This window comes from Nicotiana tabacum, chromosome 2, assembly GCF_000715075.1.
Source record: "Nicotiana tabacum cultivar K326 chromosome 2, ASM71507v2, whole genome shotgun sequence".
Classification (NCBI taxonomy): Eukaryota; Viridiplantae; Streptophyta; class Magnoliopsida; order Solanales; family Solanaceae; genus Nicotiana; species Nicotiana tabacum.
The window spans coordinates 119,173,668-119,183,513 of NC_134081.1; the positions used below are offsets into that span (position 1 = coordinate 119,173,668).

Sequence of the window (9,846 nt, forward strand, 5' to 3'; positions counted from 1 at the left end):
AATCTATTATCTAGGGTTGATGGAACCAATTGTTGGATGAAGTATTAACTCTATTTTGTTATAATACAGCCGTGTTTGTTCTATGATTGTTCAACTACGTATTGTATTGTGGTTAATTGGAAGGCCCCTCGATTAATCGTGTCTAGTTACCTTGTGTTGCTTGAGAAAGAACATTTGGTTAGATTGTTGTTGAACAATACCACTTTTGGGTAAGTTAAGAGATTAATTACTTGTATTTAAAAGTGGAGTTAGAAATAACGAAGCTTTGGTGGGATAATTCTGAGTTGCATAAATTGTTAACTAGAGTAGTTCGAGAGAATGCTTCTAGTAAATTATCGTAATCGATCGAGAGGTAATTACGGTAGCCCGAAACTCATAATCCTCATAGAGAATTACGGTGAGATTATAGCTAAAAAGTTAAGAATTAATCCGGCAATTGGGGAAATCAATAGCCCTAGATCCTTTTACCCTTGAATTCAATTTTAGTCTTGATTATTGCTAATTTTATTGTCATTTTTTCTTAGCTAAATAAATTCCACTGATTATTCATAAAACTCTTGCATCTGGAAGTTGTCTGAGCTTATCATTAGCATTATTTAAAGTTGTAGTAAATGGGTTAGTTCCCTGTGGGATTCGACTCCGGACTTGAACCGGGTTATATTTGCAGCGACCGCTTAGTCCTTTTTACAAGGCATAGTTGGGCGTGATCACCACCTTGTCACGACCCCAAGTCCACTAGTCGTGATGGCACCTAACCCAACCCCCTAGGTAAGCCAATTAACCTCTAACCAATTCCAATAATAATTAATTAATGGATTAGGTAAAGAAATATCTGAATCTTATACATTTCCCAAGAACTGGTAGTATAAATCATGAGCTTCTAAGAATAGAGTTTACAAAGTGAAAATGAAATAAATACATGCTCAAGGCTCAGCACACTCAATCACTCAGCGCTGTACAATACCCGCTGCGGCGTGTAGCTCGATCCATATATATATATAGTCGACTGCGCTCACTGGGGATGTGCAGACTCCGGAGGGGATCCTTCAGCCCAAGCGCTATATTATTGCGGCATGCAGCCCGATCCAATATTGTTGCGGCGTGCAACCCTATCCAATATTGTTGAGGCGTGCAACCCGATCCAATATTGTTGCGGCGTGCAAACCGATCCAATAATATATATATATAGCCCGAAGGCTTGTTGCGATGTGAAACCCGATCCATATAAAATATAATCAATATCATATGCTGCGGCGTGCAGCCCGATCCCAAAATGTCACTCTCACTCAGGCCCTCGGCCTTACTCAGTCATCAATCTCTCTAGTCTCACTCACGGGCTCACAATGCCATGAAACTAGCCCGACAATAATGATATGATGTATTAATAAACAACAACTGAGACTGGGATATGATATGAATGCATGAATATTACTCAGTACAATATATCAATAAAATCAGTGAGATGACAGCGAGAAACGGCTATTATGGGTCCTAACAATATCAGCATAAAGCATAAATATGATATTTAGCATGATTGACATCTTAACTACTTTATCACATGGTGAAAACATGGATATCAACAAAATAGGACCACTATACAGTGCCATGGGAACAACAGAGTCTCAATTCACATGGTGCACGCCCACACGCCCATCACCTAGAACGTGCGTCACCTCAATACCAATCATATAACACGTATTTCGGGGTTTCATACCCTCAACACTAAGATTAGAAGAGTTACTTACCTCGAACAAGCCAATATCAATGCCGAGCAAGCCAAACGATGCTCCGAAGATGCCACCCCGCGTGTTCCGACCTTCGAATGGCTCGAAACTGACCAACAACAATTCAAATACATCAAACAATGCTAAAGGAACCAATCCCGATCGAAAAAGATCAAATCTTGAATCAAAAGCCCAAAATCGGCCAAAAGCCCAACCCGGGCCCGCACCTCAGAACCCGACAAAATTTATAAAATCCAACAACATATTCAATTACGAGTCCAATCATACTAGTTTCACTCAAATTCGACCCCAATTCGTTGTTCAAAATTCAAAAATTCATATTATGAAACTTTAGACCAAAACCCCCAATTTCCTCTTTAAAATTCATCAACCAAAAGCTAAAATCGAAGATAGATTCATGGAATATAACCAAAACCGAGTAGAGAACACTTACCACAATTCATATGGTGAAAATTGCCTCAAGAATCGCCTCAATCCGAGCTCCATAGCTCCCAAAAAGTAAAAATGGCTGAAACCCTCGAAATAGAGTACTTTATAATAACTGAGTGAATCAATGAATCGCGATCGCGAAGAAGAAAATGCACTGCCCCTGAAAATACACTATGCGAATGCGGAATAAGCTATGCGATCGCGAAGCACAAACTGCTCAGTCTCGAAAAGAACCTACGCGAATGCAGCCCCAGGCTCGCGAACGCGATGAAGAAGCCCTGAAGACCTGCCCAGCTCAGCTCTACAATGCGAACGCGTGCACACCTACGCGAACACGAACAGTCTTCAACACAAAGCTATGCGATCGCTTCTGGCCAATCGCGACCGTGAATAAGAAACAGCCCAGCTCCATTTTCCCTTTACGCGATCGCATCAACTGATCTGCGATCGCGAGAACAATCCACACACCAGAAAACCAGAACACACCAGCAAGGCCAAAATGGAGGAAAATAGTCCGAACACAATCCGAAACATGCCCGAGCCCCTCGGGACCCGTTCGAATATACCAACACGTCGAACAACATAACATGGACCTACTCGAGGCCTCAAAATACACAAAACAATATCAAAACGATGAATCACACCTCAATTCGGATTCAATGTACTTTGAAACTTCAACTTCCATAACCGATTCCGAAACCTATCAAATCACGTCCAATTGACCTCAAATTTTTCACACAAGTCACATTCGATATTACGGACTTGCTCCAACTTCCGGAATTGGAATCCGACCTCGATATCAAAAAGTCCACTCTTGGTCAAACTTTCCAAAATTTTAACCTTCGCCGTTTCGAGCCAAATTCAACCACGGACCTCCAAATCATAATCCGGACGCGCTCCTAAGTCCAAAATCACCCAACGGAGCTAACAGAACCATCAAAATTCCAATCTTAGGTCAAATGCTAAAAAGTCAAACTTGGTCAACTCTTCCAATTTAAATCTTCAATAATGAAATCCATTCTTCTAATTCGATTCTCAATAACCTGAAACCAAAACTGACGATTCATACAATTCAAAATACATCATACGAAGCTACTCATACCCGTAAACTATCGAGCGAAGTGCAAAGGCTCAAAACGACCGGTCGGGTCGTTACATAAACTCTTTGTAAAATAGATTTAACTTATATATACAGAGTATAAATCACTTTTATACTCTCATAAAATTGGCAATAGAAAATATTTCTATAATAGTATTATGGTATTAATTTGTTAGCAAGCAGCTTCCTTTATTTTCTATTATACTAGCTTTAGTGTACGTGCGTTGCACGTGTGGTTAACGTCAATCAGTAAAATATGAGTAAATGAAGAACATGTAAATCAAGTTATCAAATGCTAAGTTTTAAAAATGTCTACATTAAGTTAATATTTTAAAATAAAAACTTTGTACAGAGAAAAGTATAGGGAGTTGTCATTTATTTGAACGAATATCAGAAAGAAAATTAATTAATGGCAACTAACTTAGAATATATTTTGTCTTCTAATGTTTCATTCGTATTGTTTTTAACGTTTGCATTTTTAACAGTTTGACTCTTACTACTATATTATAATCTATTTTATTATAAATTTTGAAAAGAATGACTTGAATTTTTCGAAAATTAGTTAAATCAAAGACTTTTTGGTTAATTAGGATTGTTCTTAACGTTAAGGAGATTTTTGTTGTTGATTCAAATCTTATTAATAACTCATCCCAAGTTTTAAATATTTAATTGTAATTATAATTTTTATCCAATAAGAATTTTACGTTCAATATAATAAAAAAATCGTTCAAGGTACGCGCATCGCACGTGTATCCTATCTCAATGAGTGTTTGAGTTATGAAATAAAAATATAAATTCCTGTAGTCATTAATATTGACATTGTACGTATAACTAACTCAATTAAGAAAAAAACATCTCATAGAAATCCTCAATCATTAGTTAATAAATCAACTTAAAATTTATGCCACTTTTTTAATAAATAAAGTTAGCATGCTTCATTTTCAGTTTCAGTAGTACACATAGTCATTGAAAACATAAATAGTGGATAGAATTTCACACATATAGCAAACAACTAATAATCCATGAATTTCAGATGAACACAAAATCAAAGTGCCCTGGAAATGAGAAAAGACATTCAAATAGAATACTAAAGTAAGCTAGTAAAATACAACAGAGAATGACTCAGAATTATATTTTAAAGAGTATATTTAGTTTCGATATATCATTATTCAAGTGGAATTAGTATTTAAATAATTCTAACATTCATTAACTCCATTTGTCGTTATATTTGAAAATAATTAGTTTTATAACAATTCTAAAATTTATTTTTAAAAGATAAAATGATCGATACATATTTCGATTGGAGAAACACGTATTTCTTCTTAATTTGAAGGGCAAATCTTTGGAAAAAATCTTATGAAAATTGTAGTAATTCCTGTAATATGATATGGAATCTAAAATGATTGATATATGTGCTTTTTGGTAATTAGCGATATTTATTATATAATTTTATTATGATTCTTCAAAAGGCCATCAATAATTTTTTTTTTATATATTTTAGAGATTTGGAATAGAGAGGGTCGTCATATAGTTTTTAGAAGAAACTGGTTCACACGTAAAACATTTGAGCACATATATTTTATATTAATTTGAAGGGCATATCCTTTGGGGTAAGCTTACAAAATTTGTAGTCATTTTTGTGACATAATATTAAATCTAACATGATCGAGATCGTTATATATTTTTCTTATAATTCTTCAAACAGTCATCAAATTAATACTAATTAAAAAAATTATATCTTTCTTTTAGATCAATTGGAATGAACCGCTAGGTCATATAGTTTCTAGAAAAAAAAATGAATAATTAAGTAACAATGTAAGGTCTAAAACTAACTAATACTGAATGTGTATTTTACAACCAATAACTTATTACGTATATAAAAAACTATAGAGGGCCATTTATTGGAATAGATGAAAAATAAAAATAATAATAAATGCCAACTTTATTTTGAATACTTATTATTTCATTCTTATTTCTTCTATTTTGAATTTTAACCAAGTTAATTTTTAATACTATATTATAATTGATTCGGCTTTATTTTCTTATTTCTTTCATCATCAGTGGTCTTTTTTATTAAAATATATCTATTTAAGCCAAGATTTTTGACAACTTGAAGATATTTTTACTTGTATGATGAATTTGAAAAATAATAAAATTAATTTTTTTTTTGCTAATTAGCTATTCCAAATACTTAATTATTTATTTTCAGCAATAAAAGATATAAATTATATTTATTGATTTAAATTCTTAATATTAGCTCATACCAAATTTTAAATATTCGATTATAATTATATTTTATCGAATAAAAATTCTTTTGTCAAATTGTAAAAAAATCAAATGAGTGGAAAATAGTTTTGTATATTTTAAAGTATTTTAGTATATAAAAGAATTTCACCTAAATCAAAACATAAAAAAAAAAGTTACTCCGTCATCTTCCAAGAACGTCGTACGTCCTCTTTCTTTTTTTGGTATCTATCCAAAGGATAAACTTCTAAATACCAAGTGGTTACGTTCTATTTGGTTAGTATTTTTAATTCTTTCCTTTTCTTGCCATTTACATATAATTTAAGTGTAAAAATTTATATAAAATATTAATATTTTTGAAGTTCTAAATATTAAATTTTTATACGTAATCCAAATAAGGAAGAATGTAATATATAAAATGTAGTTGATTTTGTAGTCTTAAATATTAGAAAAATAATTAAATAAATATTCCTATATATTAGGAAAATAATTAAATGAGTATTCCTACATATTAGGAAAATAACTAAATTACTATTCTATCCAATGTAAACTCTACTTTTAAAGGGTGCAAAAAACGAATGACATTTCGCTAAAGACTTTCATACTTTTAATATAATAGAGATTACATTAATGATAAAATCATGATTACGACTATACTATTGCCTAAAAGAAAAAAAAGTTATTTTATTGTAAAGGAGCCTTGGGTATAGATCTTTTAGAGTTCATAGAATAATATGAAATAGTACTCTTTTAAAATAAAGGGGATCCTTTTCTTATTTGAGGTAAAATCTCAATTGAATTTAAACTCCTAACTATTAGGACCATTCAATAAGCAAAAATTTAATAACCAAAATTTAATTAATTTTTAAGTCCTAAATAATAGGAAAATAACTTAAATTACTATTTTATCTATTGTGAAATCTATTTTTAAAGGATAAAAAAAGCGAACGATATTTCGCTAAGGGCCTTCGTGCTTTTAATATAGTATAGATAAATATTAGTTGGTGAAATAGAATGCAAAAATGCAAAGAGCAGTGGCGAATCTGATAAAGGACTTGAAAACAGAAACTAAGTTAAGAAGAGAGAAGAAGAAGAAAGATGAGAATATGGAGAAGATAGAAGCAGGTCTTTCAAGTGCGAGAGCCCTTTCTTAGTTTAATTAAGCATGTTGTTTAAGAATGTAAAGTAAATTACGAAGATGGATATAGCATACCAAAAAAACCTTTTAAATCTTTGTGATATTAAATATGCCTCGCATGGTTGAAGCCTGAAATCTAGAGTAAAACTTGGTTTTATTGCTCCTTATGGGGAACTAAGGACCGGTTAAAAGTACTCCCTCTCTGTTCATTCGTAGTTGTTTTTTTACTCTGCACTCCGTTTAAAAAAATAAATAAAATATGTATTTTACAGTTTAGTCCATAATAATGAAAGTATTTCAAAAAATCTTGAAAAATGATTTGAGGAATAAATAATTAATGATAAGGATAAAACAAGAAAAAAAAATCAAATTTCTCCTGATTTGTTACAATGTACAAATAAAAATAAAAATACATTTTTAGTACAATGAACAAATAAAAATATAAAAATGTACAGAGGAAGCCGTAGTAAAACTTTGCTCATTTCAAAATTTCGATGCCCCTTGACCTCTCGACCACAATGATCAAGAATTTTCGAAAAGAATGGTGACATTTCAAATCCAAAGACAGAGATTCAACATGCCGAAAACTAGGTTCTTGTCTAGCCTCATGCAAACAAATGTACTCTCCGACAATCCGACTATAGGGCTCGAATCTAGGTCTATCTTGGTACTTGTCTTCCAACTAAAAAGATCAATTACGAAATTGGCTTAGTCCTAGACTTTAATCCCACTAATTCTGTTTTAAGTTTAACTAGCCTGGGATCTAGGATTAAGAAAATGGGTTCATATTTTATTTTCTGTTCTCGGTTTACTTCCACAGTTTTTACCTTAGCTATTTTTACACGTAAGAGAATTTGTAGCAGCACAAAGATTTTACACACGTCTTAGGTGTAAAGTTTCAAGTTCACCAAATTCTTGCTCTTTAATACCTTCTCTACTTTTACTATTCATGAGTCCATTCCATTCAAAACTTAAAGTTAAAAGTAAGACAGAAAAAAAAAATTAAAGCGTTATTGCATTTCACTACAGTAGAAGTTTCATTTTGTTATTTTTTTCCCTAAGAAATATATTATACTGTTATTTTTCTTTCTCTAGAGTATTTTCTCTCGGCGTATGATAGGAGTGCCCTTATCGTACGCCTCCGGGAAAATGCCTAGAGGCCGGCAGAAAAGTAAGCAAACAAAATTCAGCTCTCGGAGGTTAAGAAACTCAAGACAAATCGATGAATACTTACAAAGGAGGCGCTAGTAATTGCATCTGAGGAAGAGGGTCGGCACGAGCCAGGAGCTATGACTGATGGAACCCTAAGGGGAAAACCAGGGGGTTCTGCTAGAGAGCACGTGGTCACAATAAAGAGTCCTGCTACATCCAATTTCACGGTGGCACCAACTACAAGTATACCCGGGAATGTAGCTAGCCCTAAATTGCATGGGCAATCAAGTGAGATGAAGATGACCCCGACATGAACTCAAATGAATAAAATTGCAACGGGTGCAGCAAGTAGTGCATCTGGGTCTAGCCAAAAGTTGAACGATATGCCAATTGAAGCAAAGAAGACAGCAATTCCAAATCAAACACAGGGAGGGAATTCATGGCCCCACCTATTCTCTGAGAACAAATTTGCCGCAATAGGTATGGAATTGAGCTATATTACACCTATTATTATAGAGGGGGAGATGGTTGCACAACTGTTACAGGTAGAGGTGGACAAGGAAACTGAGAAATGGAAGCATGCTTTGATTATGTATGTGGTAGGTAATTCACCTTCCATTGGAGCAGTCGAGAGGTTTATTGCCAGCAACTGGAACTACATTGCTAAACCAAAGGTATACTATAATAATGAAGGATACTTTGTGGTGAAATTTGCTAGTATTGGGGACATGGATGAGGTTCTATACTTTGGGCCACACACTATGAACAATCGACCAATAATTGTTAAGGTTTGGGAAGCATATTTTGATTTCAGCAAAGAGGTATTGCGGATGATCCCATTATGGGTTAAATTCCCTAATCTCCAGCTTAATTGTTGGAGTATGAACTCTCTAAGTCGAATTGGTAGTGTGCTGGGGAGACCCCTATTGTCACGACCCAATTTTTCCTCCTTGTGACGACGTGACGGCACCTAGTCTTTACAACTAGGTAAGCCTAACATTTTGTGGAATAATGAAATAAAAATATAAATTTAACCAACTATTTAAAAACACACAAAAAATTCCAAAATCCGGAATATCGTGAATCACAAACTACAGAAAGAAAAATCTAGTGTCTCTATACATCAAAGTCTAACAAGGAAAAATATAGAAGATAATGGACATGAGAAAGAGTAGAAGGGGACTCCGAGGTCTGCGGACACGACAGATATACCTTGAAGTCTCTAAAGCTGTCCCGGCTCACTAATAGTGCGACTGATAAGGTACACCTAGATCTGCACATGAAAAACATGTGCAGAGAGTAGCATGAGTACACCACAATCGGTACCCAGTAAGTACCAAGCCTAACCTCGGTCGAGTAGTGACGAGGTCAGGTCAAGGACCTACTGGTAAATATGTAATAAAATAATATAGAGTGCAATACCGCAATAAAATAAAGGCTGAAATTTAACAATAATGAAATCATAGAAAGTAACAGCTTAGTACACAGAAACACAACAGGGGATCTCCCGAGATACCGTCCCCTAGTCCCAAACGTAAATATACAGGGGGATCTCCCGGAATACCATTCCGTAGTCCCAAAATAAATGTGTAGGGGGATCTCCCGAAAATACCGTTCCGTAGCCCCAAAATAAATATGCAGGGGGATCTCCCGGAATACCATTCCGTAGTCCGAAAATAAATGTGCAGGGGGATCTCCCGGAATACTGTTCCGTAGTCCCAAAGTAAATGTGCAGGGGGATCTCCCGGAATACCGTTCCGTAGTCCCAAAGTAAATATGCAGCGCGAATGATAGAAATACAACTATATCACGAAATTCTTACAATTTAGACTAAGTACTAGTTAGGGAAGAAGCAGGAAATTCATTAAGCATGTTGCACATAATTCACATAAACAATTAAGACACGTAGACATGTTGTATTAGACTAAAAATGATAGCTACACATATTGGAATAACTCAATTAAGAATGCAAATAGATTAGCACTCATAAAAATGGTATAACTCAAAATAACAGGAAAACATGTTGCTGCTCAGTAAGA

General features: G+C 34.1%; 1 long non-coding RNA gene across 1 annotated transcript; it reads right to left on the minus strand.

The window, feature by feature from the left end:
* Nucleotides 1–832: 832 nt before the first annotated feature.
* LOC142173276 (uncharacterized) lies at nt 833–8,926 on the minus strand. The gene is made up of 3 exons (XR_012702896.1): nt 7,890–8,926; nt 2,179–3,229; nt 833–1,833 (listed from the first exon to the last, which is right to left on the minus strand). It is a non-coding gene; the product is annotated as an uncharacterized LOC142173276 (long non-coding RNA).
* Between the last annotated feature and the right edge of the window lie 920 nt (nt 8,927–9,846).